This window comes from Engystomops pustulosus, chromosome 1, assembly GCF_040894005.1.
Source record: "Engystomops pustulosus chromosome 1, aEngPut4.maternal, whole genome shotgun sequence".
NCBI classification, from domain to species: Eukaryota; Metazoa; Chordata; class Amphibia; order Anura; family Leptodactylidae; genus Engystomops; species Engystomops pustulosus.
This window is the reverse complement of record NC_092411.1, coordinates 46,788,520-46,805,704: the sequence shown is the minus strand read 5'-3', so window position 1 is coordinate 46,805,704 and position 17,185 is coordinate 46,788,520. Positions and strand designations below refer to the sequence as shown.

Genomic DNA, 17,185 nt, shown 5'->3' with positions numbered 1-17,185 from the left:
AACCTATTCTCCATCAAATGTGTTAGAATTGTATTATGTATTTTTTAGAAGACATGGATTTTTAATATTGGTATATAGTTGTTTTTTATGTTTTATTGATTCATTAAGATTTGTATTTTAGCTGTTGAATTTATATTTTAACCGGACCTTTAATGTGTGTATACAGTATTTATGGACATTGCCCCTATAGCAGTTACACCTAGGACACAACACAAGAAGAGCCTAGTTTTGGTGTATCCCTTAGTGACATATGTTGGACATCATATTTGGACGTTATATTTGTTTTGCTTTTGGACCTGACTTGATTACTGATGGTAAGTTTAAAGTAGACTTTTCGCCATTTTGAGCAACTCCAACTCTTTTCATTCTTTAACAGGTGTCACCCCACTGATTCCATCACAGTTGGAATTTTCTCTCTAGCCTTCACTTTTCTGAAGCAATTAGTGCCGTTAGTTTCATTATCCAGTACACTAATTAGTCTCTCTGCTGGTAGGTGGGCAGTCCTAAGTTATCTGCTCCTACCCAGGACAACCCATCTTACAGTAGAGAATATAATTTGCATATCAAATGCCGAAAATAACACAAGACGACAGCTGCCTAAAAAAGCAATGATGTAAATAGTTCAATGACAAGTTACAGGCAGTCCCCGACTTAAGAACACCCAACGTACAGACGACCCTTAGTTACAAACGGATATCTGGATGTTGGTAATTTGCTGCACTTTATTCCCAGCCTACAATGATCAGCTGTAACGGTTATCAAATGTGTCTGCAATTAAGATGTATTGTAAATCCTGGTTCTTATGACAACCCAAAAGTTTTAAACTCCAATTGTCACAGAAACCAAAAAATTTTGTCTGAGGTTAGAACGAAAAACTATACAGTTCCGACTTACATTCAAATTCAACTTAAGAACAAACCTACAGAACCTATCTTGTACGTAACCCCGGGAATACCTGTATATGGAATCTTTTCCCATGGATTATAAATCATTCTGCTCCTCCTGCTCTATAAAGTGCTGCTTGGGTTAGTCTGGATTACTTATACAAGCAGTTGTCTATGGTACCCTATGGTGTTTTTGGCTTCTCATAATCCATCCCCTGTTCCTGTAGTCATACATTTTGGAGAACTTGGACCTACTTGTCATTCAACCGATTTTGTATTGATGTGAATGGTAACATTTTTTGTACTTGCATTTGGGACACTTTCATTAGCCCAAATCACATTTTGAAGTCTTCAGCCCTCCTAATAGAAATACATACCTTTTAAGATTGATTATAAGAGGACAGGATATCACTCAGACATCATTATGTTGGAATTAGGTCCATAATGTAATTCAGATTGGTTGTGTTGCGGGGTCTTTTATTAGTAAAATAGGACATAATTGGCCCAGAACAGTGTAGGGTCAGGCTTTCCCAGTCTGGAAATTGGCTTTTGCTATATTAACCCAGATAATAATATTCTTGATGTAAAAAAAAAGCAGAAAATTAAACATCTAGTTATGCATACTGTGTCTGCACAATGTCCTGCATACACTGCATGTGTTAGAATCTCTTCTCAGTTCTTTTTTTAATCTTTTATTCATAGCATTGCAGGTGATGAAAAATTTATGCCTTGAGTCTGGCAGTGAAATAAATGCAAAATGAAAACAGAAGCGGTTTATCCTGACAGCTTAAATATCTTTATCTAGCATATGGCTGCACTGTAAAAATCACTAGGTGACTTTTAAAATCTCCCACTTGCAAAAAAAAAAAAATCAAGAATGGTAAAATGACTAACAAATTTATCTGTCCCAGATATCAGCAGTAACATAAAATGGGGGGTAATAATGTGATTCTGTCAATTAGATGCCTGCATTAGGAAAACGGGGGATTTTTATGTAAGACAAAGATAACAAAGTAGCAAAAAAATGGAGGTAATTTATGTAATTTCATGGTTATTGAAAAAAAAAACCTATGGAACATTGGACAATGATAAAATAAGTGAACTGCGGTCGATGTTGGAGAAGATAGAGGCACCATGTATAGTGACTTATCTAGTACAGGATGCTGTATCTTGACATTCATGTCTTTCCAGTAGCTTCTATGGTGTCATTTGATATTGCTTCATTGCATACCATATTCATTTCACATATTATTTATGTACTAACCCAAAAAAAGTAGTAGTAGTAGTTGATGGATCACCGAAAATAGGATCTAGAAGTTTAAAAACTTCTTTTGATACCAAAGGCAGGTCACTCTGCCAGTGGCTTAATGGAGGGTACATTGTAAGCTACAAACATTGGAAGCTTACCCACTGAACCACCATGTACAGAACCTGTGTACACTGGCTACCAGAGAATATGAATTACCAAAGAACGTTCGTCATTTCTTGAGAGTTGGGTCTTCCTGGTACCAGGCACTATATTCAGCCTTGTGTGGTAGAAAGGAAGCGACTCACGGACCTGTAGTGTCGAGATTTAAATGACATCCACGACCTGGATCAAGGATTGTAAACCAAGCACACTGACATACTGGTGTGTGCCCCCTCTAGCCAGATCTGCTCTTCTTATAACTTCTTATGCCCTGGTTCGTACAAAAAAAGGCTTTTTAAAATTATTAAAAATGAGCCTGAGGGGCTCCAGGCTCCATAGGTGTTAATTGAGAATTTTTTTTTTTTTTTTTTTTAAGGGAACCTGTCAGTAGAAATTGACCTGGTAAACTACTACCAGTGTGATGTAAACAACGTAAAGATCATGTTTTTTTTCAGTGTGTTAACATCACCCAAAGACATCAGCTTTGGAGTGTGTGAATTGGTCACCTAAAGTCATGGAGGCAAAGCACAAAATACGACAGAAGTCAAGCTCTCCCCACCTCCTCTCTGCTGTAAATCATTCACCAGACTTCAGGAGGAACAGTTGGTGATGTCCATCAATTACGGTGAAGGGGGTATTTTAGGAGCTCACTCAGCACTCCGTCATGTGGCTTTAAAGGAAATCTACCATCAAAATCTAGCATGTATAAACCAGGGACACTTACTCATAGAGCCAGGCCCCGTAACTGTGGTAATCTTCTTATATTTGTTATCCATGGCCTCAGTCCTTCTAAAGCCCTTCTAAAATCAACTTTTAAATTATGCTAATGAGCCTGAAAGGCTACTGGGGCAGTTCCCAAAGCCGCTTCATGCAGCAGATTCAAAGGCTGTTAGGGTGTCTCGCCCTACACCTTGGCTCCTACTCAGCACTCCCCCACCCTCTTACTGATGTTATCTCACTGCAGCAGAGGAGGTTTCAGCACAGTGGGAGGGGCAAGTGTACACTGTAACAGCCTTTGAATTTGCAACTTAGTGGGGCCTGGGAACTGCACCTGTAGCCTTGTAGGTTGATTGATAAAAGTTGATTTTAGAAGGGAGAAGGACATAGATAATTATTGTAAGAGGATTACCACATTCATGTTGTCTGGATCTCTGAGTGTCCCTGGTTTATACATGCTTGATTTTGATGGTAGATTTTCTTTAAATAACCTATTTGCTTATCACTTTAAAGTTGATTTTTTGATTATGCCACACAGTGTCATGAAAGAAACGTGATCTGGAAGATGTTACGGTAGGATCTGTAAAAACACAATGGTAGCGTTTATTAGGTCGATTTCTGCTGTCAGATTCCCTTGAATGTACAGACACATCCCCAACAGACACATGCTCAAAGAAATCAAATGGGCAGTATAAAATCTGACACTCAAAAATAAGTGGGAAACTCTGGTAATTTCCATTTTTGCTTGAAATTTTTCCTGACAAGACACCATTTATCCAGACCTGGGGGAAGGAATGGAATATTGTGACAGGATAGAAGAGAACATTGGGGCACATTTACTTACTTGTCCGCTGGAGTTCACCGAAAGGGCATTGTCCCACGATAATCCACAATCCACGATTGTGCCACGATTCACTAAGATCGCGCGCCCGATATCCTGCATGTGTCGCTTCCGCACTCAGGTCCAACAGAGTTCACCATCTTTTTAGTGGTGCATGTAAGTGCTTAGCCTTGCGACACAATTTGAAAGTTAAATCCCGCGCTCAGTCTAAATCATTTGAATCGTCCAACGCCACAACCCCTAAATCGTGTCGCATGGAAGCTAGCACAGCTGCGCCAAAAAACGATTGCATGCGCCACAATCGCAGCGCAGACACCTGTTAAATCCTTGTCAAAGCTGTGCAATCCCTGAAAAAGGTGAACAGAACAACAAAAGTGCAGCGCGCGACCCTTAGTATATGAGCCCCATTTTTTGAAACACCAGTGAAATAAAGTGTTACTTTAATAAGCAACCAGTTCACACAATTTTCTGTATCAGCCTAGAGGGGTTTTTATCCTTTTAGCTGTATTGCTTAGATTAATTACCCTGATCTAGTTATACTGGGCCTTGCAGTCTGTGATGAAGCCCACCTGATCCACATTAGGACTATGGAAGGAAGGAATGAACCGACACAGTTTTTTTTTTTTTAACACCCCCTGGGTGCTGGATGCCCTCCTCCTAATTTTTGATTTGGTGCAGTCCAGCAGAGGTCTATCAGCCGGGATCTTCATTTCTACATTCGCTAATGACAGAGCACTCTTATGGGTTGGGCTTGTAGTCTCACAATGGATAAGCATGCAGAGAGTATACTTAGAAGAAGATGTGTTTAATACATTTTGTTTTAACCAGTAAAGGTATTATTTTAATTGTTTCCAAAAATACTGTCGTCAAATGACTCAACCTTATGGCTAACGGCATGAAATGATATTTTTAGCTGTGTTTTTATTTGTCATCACTTTCTTTTGTATACTTTTATACCTTTACTAAAATGTGTGGAAAAAAATGATGTCCCCTGAGATTGTTGTAAGGTGACGATCATGGCTACACAGATATCATTGTCAAATATAACAAGCTAGAAGAGGAGGAAGTACAATTCATCATTCATGATATTTTCTTACATAACAATTTATGGAAATGGGAACATGGTGTTATGGGTAACGGCATGGAAGCCAGTATTTATAATTAGCCCTGGATGTTCTATAAGCCCATAGGAGCTTATAGAACAAAGGTTTCTGACAAAGGTGACCTATTCGTATATTCACTTTTTCTGGACCTGATTAATACATGTAGCTGCAACATATTTTAATTATTGATAGAAGTATGGTTCTGCTATCTCTACTCGAAGGACATACTATACTACCACTGCTAGAAAGACAGACATACTACTACCACCACTAGAAGGAAACAACTGTTGCTATCACTACTAGAAAGAATAACTTATCCAAGTACAAAGAAAAGCAGATGGAATGTCCTTTTGTCTTTATTTGCCCTTATCAAAGTGAATTTATTTAAGGAGAACCTGTCACTAGCATTATACCCCTCACACCAGTAATACCTACTGGTAAATAGTTAATAGTCCTCTCCATTATCTGCCACTGAGGCACAGTACTTTACATATTTTTCTCTTGCAAATGAGTAGACATGAATCAACTTCTGTAAAGAAGAGTCAAGTTTCCTCCCAGGCTGCCAGTTGGTAAATCGATTATGAAAATGAGCCTTATTATTATTCTCTACAAGTTGGTCAGCATGATGTATACTGATTGATTTGGTCCGAAATGTTTTTGATTTGTTTTTTTTATTAAGTTAATTTTTATACACCACTTAACCGATTTTCCATTTTATTAACATAGATCCAGTACAAACATTACATTGTATAGAAATCATGTAAAATATAAACAGACACAAAATAAAACAGAGTACCGTGTTTAGCTGAGCATAGTATTAGGTGCCTGACTATTCAGCTAGCGCTACCATGCCACTGGGTCATATAAAATTGTGTCTAATGCATGTGGAATTAGGTTTCTGATGCCAGTGTGGCTAAGGCCGATTGGACACTGTAACCTAACCTGTATCCTATAGAGCCCTTTGTGTAAATCAACAAAGGGTTGATCATTTACATAAGGGAGAGTGGACCTCTCCTTTATGATCCCCAATAGATTAACTTCAATAGCTGTGATCGTGCAATACAGTACTGTGTGGCATAGTGATCTAAATGCCACATAGTTTCTCTCTGTGTTTTTAAGAAGTAAAAGAGATTCAATTTTATCTTTCTAAATAATAAATAAAAGTTACATTTTATGCACACTCAACTCCGCCTCCTTCTTTTGACTGACAGCTCTGTGTCTCTTTAAATCTTGGCCTGAGCAGACAGGAAGTCCTCTCCCTGTCGTTACCAGAATGATGTCCCTCAAAGTAAAATACTCAGGGAAGATAAATGAAACCATCATTTTATTGGAAAACACAAGCTGCAATCTGTATTTCTCTAACCGTCCTGCATGACAAACCATGTTCAACCCAAACTGCGGGCAATGGGTTGTAATATAACATGTTTTTTGCTTCAATAAACTTCCCTGAGAGGGGAAAAAAAGAATGATGTCCCTCATACTTGCATAGTAAACTGCAAACCTTCTCACCATTTCATGCACCCAGTGATGGGTTGTGGCAATAGGCGGAGCCACAAGCCAGTGGGCGGGGCCAGCATATGCAAAGGCAGAGAAAGTAGGGGGAATGATTTTACCGGTTGGAGAAATCAGATTTATGCAGGAACGTCACTGCAGTTTTCAACAAAGTCATAGTGTGTGGGGGGGTGCGAGTAAGGTTTATTGTGCCTGTTCTTAATGACAGGTTCCCTTTATATTTTTGTCTGTTAATAACTTTACAGGGGCGTAGCATGGCGAACCAAACATTTGGTATTTTTCTTTCGATTCCCTCCTTTTGTTTCAAACCGTTTCATGACTTAGCTTTCCATGTGAGATATTGCAGCTTGCTATACAACTCTATGTTCAAACATGTGCAGATCGTCAGCCCCCCCCCCCCCCCATTTCTGGCGCATGTGCAACACAATCCCACCGCAGACACCTGTGAAAAACCTGTCAAAGCTGTGCAAATCCCAAAAACTGCTCTAAGTCCAACAAAAGTGCAATCCGTGACCCATAGTAAAAACGCCCCAATGTGTTGTATTAATATAATGGGGCACATTTACTAAGGGTCCGCGGACCACATTTCTGTTGGGTTTCCCGACTGCACTGACTTTGATGCGACAAAAAATCGGGAGGCGTGGTCGTCAGACAACCCGACTGATTCGGACTGAGCACGGGATTTAAAATACAAATTATGTCGCAAGACATGCACTCACTTACATCGGGAAGAAGTTGGTGGACTCCAGCGAACCTCAGCGGGGAAGAGACACATGCAGGATATCGGACGCACGATCTTGGTGAATCGCACCGGACTTCATCCTGGTGAGACAGTCCGGATCGGGGATCGCGACAGGACCGGGTAAATAAATGTGCCTTAATGTGTTGTGAATACTCGGGACTTCTATTTTCTATTACATGCTAAAACTATATAAGAAGAGTAACTATTCGTTCAAATTAAAATCAGTACGCTTGTATTTTTGGATGCATGTGAAATTTTCTGTAGAAGCTGCTTAAAGACGTAAAGCAGTACAATGGTGTGACTACAGCTCACATAGTGATCACATACATTGCATTGCAGTTTTCAAAGCCTAAAAAACATTCAAGTGAAGCTGGAAAACTTGTCACTTATGGTGTCATCTGTAAGAGCTTGAGGACAACAATGTCGCACTCTCCTAATTTACAATGTTTTTTTTTTTCTTACAATGTTCATTATTGTAAGAAAAGGCAGCATTATAATGCAATTATAATTTAAATCTACATGTGCTAAAGACACCAAAATGAGGTTAAGATTTCCTAAAGGGTCATGGACATTATACATCATTATATATATAGAACTTTGACAGTGTCAGCCTTACTTACTATTTTTATGGAACAATCTTTCTCTGTATGCTAATATTATCCATACTAAGGTGTAGCTGTGACGTTTCTGAATTAGTAGGTAGCTTGTAAAAGATTTTGTACATCCCTTTATTTAGACTATTACTATATACACTCACTGGCCACTTTATTAGGTATACCTGTCCAACTGCTCGTTAACACTTAATTTCTAATCAGCCAATCACATGGCAGCAACTCAGTGCATTTAGGCATGTAGACATGGTCAAGACAATCTCCTGCAGTTCAAACCGAGCATTAGTATGGGGAAGAAAGGTGATTTGAGTGCCTTTGAACGTGGCATGGTTGTTGGTGCCAGAAGGGCTGGTCTGAGTATTTCAGAAACTGCTGATCTACTGGGATTTTCACGCACAACCATCTCTAGGGTTTACAGAAAAAGAAAAAACATCCAGTGAGCGGCAGTTCTGTGGGCGGAAATGCCTTGTTGATGCCAGAGGTCAGAGGAGAATGAGCAGACTGGTTCGAGCTGATAGAAAGGCAACAGTGACTCAAATCGCCACCCGTTACAACCAAGGTAGGCAGAAGAGCATCTCTGAACGCACAGTACGTCGAACTTTGAGGCAGATGGGCTACAGCAGCAGAAGACCACACCGGGTGCCACTCCTCTCAGCTAAGAACAGGAAACTGAGGCTACCATTTGCACAAGCTCATCGAAATTGGACAGTAGAAGATTGGAAAAACGTTGCCTGGTCTGATGAGTCTCGATTTCTGCTGCGACATTCGGATGGTATGGTCAGAATTTGGCGTCAACAACATGAAATGATACATCCTGCCTTGTATCAACGGTTCAGGCTGGTGGTGGTGGTGTCATGGTGTGGGGAATATTTTCTTGGCACTCTTTGGGCCCCTTGGTACCAATTAAGCATCGTTGCAACGCCACAGCCTACCTGAGTATTGTTGCTGACCATGTCCATCCCTTTATGACCACAATGTACCCAACATCTGATGGCTACTTTCAGCAGGATAATGCGCCATGTCATAAAGCTGGAATCATCTCAGACTGGTTTCTTGAACATGACAATGAGGTCACTGTACTCAAATGGCCTCCACAGTCACCAGATCTCAATCCAATAGAGCATCTTTGGGATGTGGTGGAACGGGAGATTCGCATCATGGATGTGCAGCCGACAAATCTGCGGCAACTGTGTGATGCCATCATGTCAATATGGACCAAAATCTCTGAGGAATGCTTCCAGCACCTTGTTGAATCTATGCCACAAAGAATTGAGGCAGTTCTGAAGGCAAAAGGGGGTCCAACCCGTTACTAGCATGGTGTACCTAATAAAGTGGCCAGTGAGTGTATATACCAGATGTATACATTCTCACGTTATTTGTTGACATTAGTCACTTCTACCTAATAAAATGGTCAGAAGTTCAGGTTTGGCTGTCACCACATTTTCACATATAAAGCTAGTGACAGGTTTTTAACTAACTGATACCCTTATTTTGATTAAAGATTGTTTCCCCTACAACCTACACGAATCAACTTTATGTTATATTACCATCAGAGAAGACTTGTGCTGCTTGGTCAGCCATTCCTATATACTCCACCCTATGTCCCATGATTCTTCTCATGGCACCAGGGTGACATCATCACAGGTCCTTTAGCCTCATAACATTAGTAAACTGTAATCCATGCATATATATGGTCACATGAAATCACAGCATGCTTGCATGGACTTTTACTCCTACCCATCCACCTTGGAGACTTCTGTGATTTCATGTGATCAGATACATACATGAGGTAGATGTTGCAGATGTAACAGGACCTTAGATCATATCCTGGTCCCATGACTTTTAGTGTCCAATGATGTAACAGAGCTCTCTCTGAATGTCCCATGTAGCAGAATATCATAGAACTCATACCTGTGAATCATGAACAAGGAGGCAGGGCAATGCAAGTAAATTTTAAAATGTATGACTCAATTAGTGTGAATGTCTTACATCAGGTGAGTTGCATCGAAGTTTACAAATCGATTTCTGGAATATTGGAGCCAGGGAAAGGAACTTTTTAGGGATAAAGGCAATGCTTTTTAAATATAGTTTTTGGGTGGGTTTATTTGCATGACAGGATAGGGTTTAAGACGTATTGCCAGGTTCTTTTTTTTTTTTTTTTAAAGAAAAGACATTCCCCTTATAACTTTTACAAATAAACCATACAGTCATTTTTATAATTGTACAGAACACCTATACAAGTGCAGCACTAGACAAAGTCACTCTTATAATTAGCAAATATGTCCAATAAGTGACCAAAAACCTCTCCGAAAAACAGATGGCAATTATTGTTGGCTCTCCGAATTGGTAACCTTCCGTTATATATCCTTGTTCATGACACCTCAGACCATATGGCAGATTCCCCTAAATGAAGTATTCTGACCTTCAGACATTACTTCTTTGGAACAGTTCCTCCATAGCACAATGTAGTATAGAGAGGTGCTATGCCCTGGGCATTAGTAAAAAAAAAAAAAAAAAAAAAAAAAAAAGCTATAAATGAATCAATGTTTCAAAGCTGCATTACCAAGCACAGGTACTACTACAAAGATAAAAGTAAACTACGAAGTGTGTAGTGGAGGGCCAAAGCCTCTTCAAATAGCTGATATTGTAGGTGCCTACAGCCAGACCTCCATTGATCTGATATTATTGATGGCGTATTTTAAGTAGCCCTTATATTGTTGCAAGGATGCAAAATAATGAAACAGTATCCAATATGCCAGATAGAAATAAAAAAATTGTAAAATGTTTGTTTGGTCCGGAAGAGTTTTAGAAAGAACAAACATGTCTTTGCGTGATAATCAAATTTTAGCAGATGTGTCTTAATTTTTATATAAAAGCACTTACCCTTCACTTCTGTTAAATAAAAAAACTGCATAGTTAAGTATCCAATAACCATAACTATAATAGAAGTAATTGGAGGTACTGATGATGTATTAGCCGTACAGCACTGATTTCCACTTGACATTGAAATATTACTCCCTCACAAACGTGGTCTAACTAGTCCAATAAAGACAAGGTCGAAACAAAGCATTTTTACGACATGAATAATACCTGAGCTGATTTTTATTTGGTTGGAGGCGATATATGTTTTTTAATCTTTATCCATTAAGCCGCCCATTTATCTCAAGTATTTTTAACTTTTTTTTCTCTACATTTTTGGTAAGCAACGACGCGGCTGGTGTTTTTGTTTCATCTGTAGATTTAATATTGTCATGAATAAATCTAAATTGTTTGCTTCTTTATTTCGAATTCCTGGAGCAGTGTAAGAGCCTAGAGAGGTTTGAAGTGACAGGATTACAAGCAGTCTTTTGCATACACGGCCTTCAGGGGAGAGCAGCTACCTTGCATCTAATAAGCAAGAAAGTGAATTCGTTGAATAACGAATTAAGTGGCGTAAGTTGTGATAACAAGAAGCAAATGTAACTTCAGACAAATGGTATTTGCTTTATGTGGGGTTATCGGCGAGAGCTGGTACTCTGCCAAAGGGGACTGGAGAGAAAAAAAAGTAGGGCTTGTTACTGAACAAGGACTGTAATGATCCAGCGATTTCCGAGAGTCTTTGTGCACTTCTATCAATCCATTTGTCTCCAGTAGGGGGATAACTTGGATTCTCGAGCCTGTCTATAATGAACATTCCTAGTGAGTTCTAGATGGGTCACCCAGCAATTAAATAGAGATGTCTAATTGGTTAATCCATATTAGGGTCAGCAGCTGGTAACAGAATAAAAGCTCATGGCGCCCGACGTGCACATTTCAGAGCTAAATTGAATTATTAATCTACTCTTTGCTTCCCGGTATCTTCACAGGGACTCCTAACCTGCCATACTGAATAAAACAGAACTACTGCTTTACATTTTCATTATCATGAATTATACTTTAAATTGCAAATGTTCTCCTGTTTAGCTTGCGCTGCATATCTCAACCTGCGCCTGCAAATTATTTGCACTGCTAATGTATCTATGTGTTTGTTTGTGTTTTAGTTGCCTAACGCTAGGCAAGAAAAATACAAATAAAATTTGCAATCAAAATGAAGTCTTTTTTTTGTTGAGTTATCACTGTAAATAGTGCTGGCAGTGTTAGATGGCAAATATTTGTTTGTTTGTTACTACAAAATTTAGAAGGTTGCTCATTAGAGCTTAATGTGAATAATGCACTGTGATCTGCAGTTAAAAAGCATCATTACTATCGACCTCCATATGCATCGGGCATGATTATGCCATTCCACAATGTCTTTCTTTCTTTAAAGACAAAGAAATCAAAACATATTACAGGTGAGGTGCTGGTATTGAGGTTCTAGAATAGATATTTGTACAGTATGATTTAACACTATAGTTCTAGGAGCAGATTTGGCCAAGGGCGTAGGGTTTGGTTGCATTCCCTTCCACATTGCAATACCATACTAATGCTTTCTATGCATTACTAATTTATGGACATTTGGCTTGTAGGTGAAATTTTAGGATGAACCCAAATTTTGATCTTACGTTTACAGGGGAACTTATTGTGACCCTTTGAATACACATGTCTAACTGTTCACTGCTTCATTACCACCGTAATTATCATCAACATTCCCAACAGGTGATTAATCGCCCAGTAAATTTCCTGGTTCAATAAGAATTGGTATATAAACATGAACAAAAACGTACAAAAGGGGTGAACCTATATAAACAACATGTCCATTAGGTCTGTCACAGGCTGCTCAGAAAATCCAGCTGATCATCAGGCACAAAGAAGGGAGAAATTCCAGCGCCTTTTAAGATTTAAATGTCAGTTCTTTGTTGATAAATCATTAATACGTCATCAAAGTACTCCAGATTATTGTTTTCTAGACTTGGCTTCTGCAAGGTCTTTTAATACTAAGAAAATAACTGAAAACCATCATAAATTATGAGATTAGTCTTTAAAATGTGTATAATTTGAAGGTTCCAGGTAATTGCGGCCCGAGGACAGGGTTTGGTGCTTCTGAACTTGGGCTAATATAATTTTTTTGCTGTAGACACATAGACAGTAAATGGGAATGTCGGGAATAGCCGAGCACTGTGCTCAGCAATTTCCAACCGTTTCCTTGCTGGACCTGACACTTCATTCAATGAGTGAAACGGGACTCCAGTTGTCTTGATTTTTGCAAGTCCGTTGTTATGATCGGTGGTGGTTTTTAGCAGCCAGACCACCCGTGATCATAAGCCACTTGTGTTGAGCGTCTGAGTGGTCCGCGTCCTCTGCCACCTCACTGCGCATGCGGAAGAGGGAAAGCTACGCATGCGCAGTGAGGCAGCAGAGGACTCTATGGGAATCCTATCTAAGGCTAATTTTTTTTCAAACAGCGGTGACAGGTTCCCTTTAAGCTCTGTGATGTGATTAATGACATGAAGTTTTGTTATATTCATTTATTTATAGGTTTTTGCAGCTCCATGCAATAGTATTGGGGAGCACAGTACTCGGCTATCTCTATCTCTTCCATTCATGGCTCCATTAGTGAGAATGAAACCATTCCCTGGATTTGATGCCCCAGCAGTTGTACCATCAGCGTTCAGCTTGTGATCCCCTATCCTGTGTATAGGGGCAAACATGCAAACTTGGAATAATTTTTTAAGGGGGCATTCACACGTGCAGATTTTCAGAAGCAGTGGTGGATCAAAATGGGTGAGAACATATCACTGAGAGGTGCTACTCCTCCTCTTTTTTTTCACTCCTAGTTTTGTCATCGAAAACTGAATGTGTGAACACATCCTCAGACCAACTAAACACTGGGGCAGATTTACTTACCCGGTCTCATCGCGATCCCACGGAGCATTGTCCGACGAGGATTCGGGTCGGGCACGATTCACTAAGGTCGTGCTCCCGAGTTCCTGCGTGTGTCGCTGCTCTGCTGAGCTCTGCCAGAGTTCACCTTCTTCTTCCCGGTGCATGTGAGTGCTTGATCTTGCGACACATTTCCTTTTTTAAATTCCGCGGTTTGTCTGAATCCGTCGGGTTGTCCGACGTCCACGCCCCCCGATTTCTGTCGCATGCCTCCGGACCCTTAGTAAATGTGCCCCACTGTGTTTGATTATCTTTGTTGCCCTTTTAAAAAAGTTATTAGATCTCTGGCCCAGTATGTCTACTGCATTTTCACTCACACTGGGACTGGTCTTCTCCATGATTGCTGGGGCCTCTAAAGTCGTACTTGGTCCCCCTCCCCCACCCGGCTACAAGGTAATTCTGGCTTTTTGGAATCTACACACTAGTAAGATATTATACTTCATATAGTATTTGTTTCTACAGTAAAGCATATGACACTTGATGCACTTATGCAGAATGATAAATATTACTTTTAACATACAGCTTTTTAGTTTTCCTTTCCAAGAACGTGTTAGCTAATCTGTGTACACATAAACATATGAGTATATTATCACAAGCCGCGAGTCAGACAGAATGGTTAGATATACTGTGTTTCCCAGTTATAGCCTCAGGGATTTAGTATATGGAGTGGAGTCCAGTTAATGATGCATATCTCGGGTCCATTAATATGCCTGGCAATAATATGGCAGTTAACTAATCAGGAGCTGCCGGCTTAAAGGTACATTGCATCTCAGATACATTTTTTTGGAGTCACAATAAAGCACCCGCACTATATAAATGACCTCTCTGGATTTTATTTTATTATGAACCTCAGATATGTTATTCCTTCTACTAATTTAGTCAGATATCAACCTTAATCCTGGGTAATATTGAAATAAATACACCTGGATGTATAGTGGCTATTGATTTTAGCAAGGATTAGAAGGGCTGGGAAGTATATTACATAGTAATTTTAAGCTGTTCTTAAAAAGTCTGCAGTCGACAATTCCCTTGCAAAATGATTCGTACTTGAGAAACCTGCAGAGTTTAAAAGTTCAATGTAATTTTCCAGTTTAAATCATTTTAACAGCAGCATTTTGTATTTACCTGAAAAATAAAACAGATTTTCCTTTTATGATGAGGAAGCTGATTGATGGCATCAACACTTGGATCAGAGGTTGAGAGGTGTGCATGTGAATCGGGGTTACTGAGGTTACCCAGCGACTTGCCAAGGCCATAGTTTTTGAATTATTCCTATGCTGAACACAGAGAATTAAACAAGTTGTCTGTGACCCACGTCAAGCACTTGGAAATTAATTCTAGTCTGTCGGATGTCTGGATTGGCTGCTGCAGAGTGAGTGGTTTTTGTATTGTTTACAGCATGTCAACAGAGCAACTGTGTCAAATAATAAGCAAAATTATAAAAACCTCCCTCCTTTCCTCATCCCAATCCCTTCTAATACTAATTGTATTTTTGTGACATTGGAACATCCCAGTGGATTATATTAATCCATTAGGTATTTCCTAGAATTAAGGAGATTTATTAGAAATGTATTTATCGTTTAAATAATATTTTATGTTTAATATAAAATACATCTTTTGTAATTCTCTTTGTAATTGTCCAATGAATTCCAATTGTCCAGTGGCTTGGCATATCATATGGAATTTTTTTCTAAGGTATATGAAAGGATCCCTCTTTTTGTCCATTCAATCCCGTGCCCCTCAAGATTTGCTTAAAAGGATTGGCGACTTTTCAATAAATCTGTTCCATTAGACATGTTTCTACATGTACCTGTGTCCATTCTCAGACACAGGGAGAGGGGGAGGGGGAGAGAGCAGGATAGTTCATAATCCCTTCTGCAGCTCCTCCTATTCATCAGTGCTCAGACATGTAAAAAAAGAATCACGGGTAGTCTGCAGACAGCACAAATGTAAGTAGCTTAAACTTTATTATATAATGCCCACTTAAATCAGAAATCAGATTAACTATTACTTTTTTTTATATTATCAACTGGTGTATTGTAACACTCAAATGCGATGCATGTTTTTGAAAGTCCTGCACCCTGTTACATTGCCACTTCCTGTGTTAAATAACTTTTTGTATACATACACCTGTGACCTCCATTATCATATGTATGCCACAGTTTTCAGTACTTACTACACACCTACATAATAAAGGCCTCCATCGTAAGTCAAAAAGCCTTATAAATTTATGTTTGCTAGTGAAAATAAAAATGGAGCTACACGTGAAGTTATGCTATCTCCCCTGGATTGTTGTTTTTCACATGATCCTTCAAACTTTACCTCATGTTTTTTGTAATGTGTGTGTAAGTGTGAGGGGCAGGATATTAGGTAATTTACCAATACACATCTATTAATAGTTCTGCATCGCTATCCTTATATGTAATGTAAAGCCTCCTGACCTTTACCTGATCAACAAGACATTCCTGTACACAAAATGGCCGCAGATGGAGGGTCATGTGATCTCTAACTGTCCATGAACAATGACCACTTAGAGATCACATGACCCTCCATCTCCGGCCATTTTGTGTACAGGAAAGTCTTGCTGATCAGATAAAAGACAGCAGGCTCCACTGTCCATGATAAGAAATCAGAGCAGAACTATTAATAGTCGTACATCGGTAAATTACTTAATATCCTGCCTCCCACGCTTACACACACATTACAAAAAACATGAGGTTTAGTTTCCAACCCCTTTTAAGCAACCATAGAATAGTCCATTAGCAGTTCTGGGCAATTGTGTAGGCCGACCGCTACAATAGGGAGGAAACTGATAGATCCCTCTGTATTGTAGACGGCAGATCTGCAGGTGCAGTTCTCTCTGTGAACTGTGGACTGGTCATAATTAGTTATGATCACAAGAAAACCTCTTTAAAGTGTTCAACACCTCAAGAAAACAAACTCTACTTTCCAAATATACATGCACATCTCAAAGGTCCAGCACCATAAAGTGTATTCTAGTAATAGCAGAGCTGTGTGTAAGGCAGGCGGCCGTGATGGACTAAGAACATCATCATCTCATAACACCCAAATACAGGCAGTCCCCGGGTTACGTACAAGATGGGGTCCATAGGTTTATTCTTAAGTTGAATTTGTATGTAAGTTGAAACTGTATATTTTATCATTGTAGTTCCAGACAATTATTTTTTTTTTGTCCCAGCTTCAAAATTTTTAGCTGTAATGGGACCAAGGATTATCAATAAAGCTTCACTACAGACACCTTACAGCTGATTATTGCAGTCTGGGACTATAGTAAAGCATTCAGAGAGATTTACCAGAGGTCACAGTGGGAAAAGGGGCCCATCTGTAACTATCGGCCGTCTGTAAGTCGGGTGTCCTTAAGTAGGTGACAGTCTGTACTACTCATTTATATTTGTTTCTCCATGAAATCTACAATTTATTAAAAAATTTCTAAAGTTAGGCTTTTTTAAGCATTTTCATGTTCTAAGTGTAAGTGACATAAGTCATCCCTGTCTGATATGTGTCACTT

General features: G+C 39.3%; 1 protein-coding gene across 6 annotated transcripts in view; it reads left to right on the top strand.

Annotated features, from left to right (window-relative positions):
* The window catches only part of KIAA0825 (KIAA0825 ortholog), a 264,884-nt gene that overhangs the window by 201,685 nt on the left and 46,014 nt on the right, over positions 1–17,185 (top strand). The gene's annotated exons all lie outside the window — the stretch shown is intronic.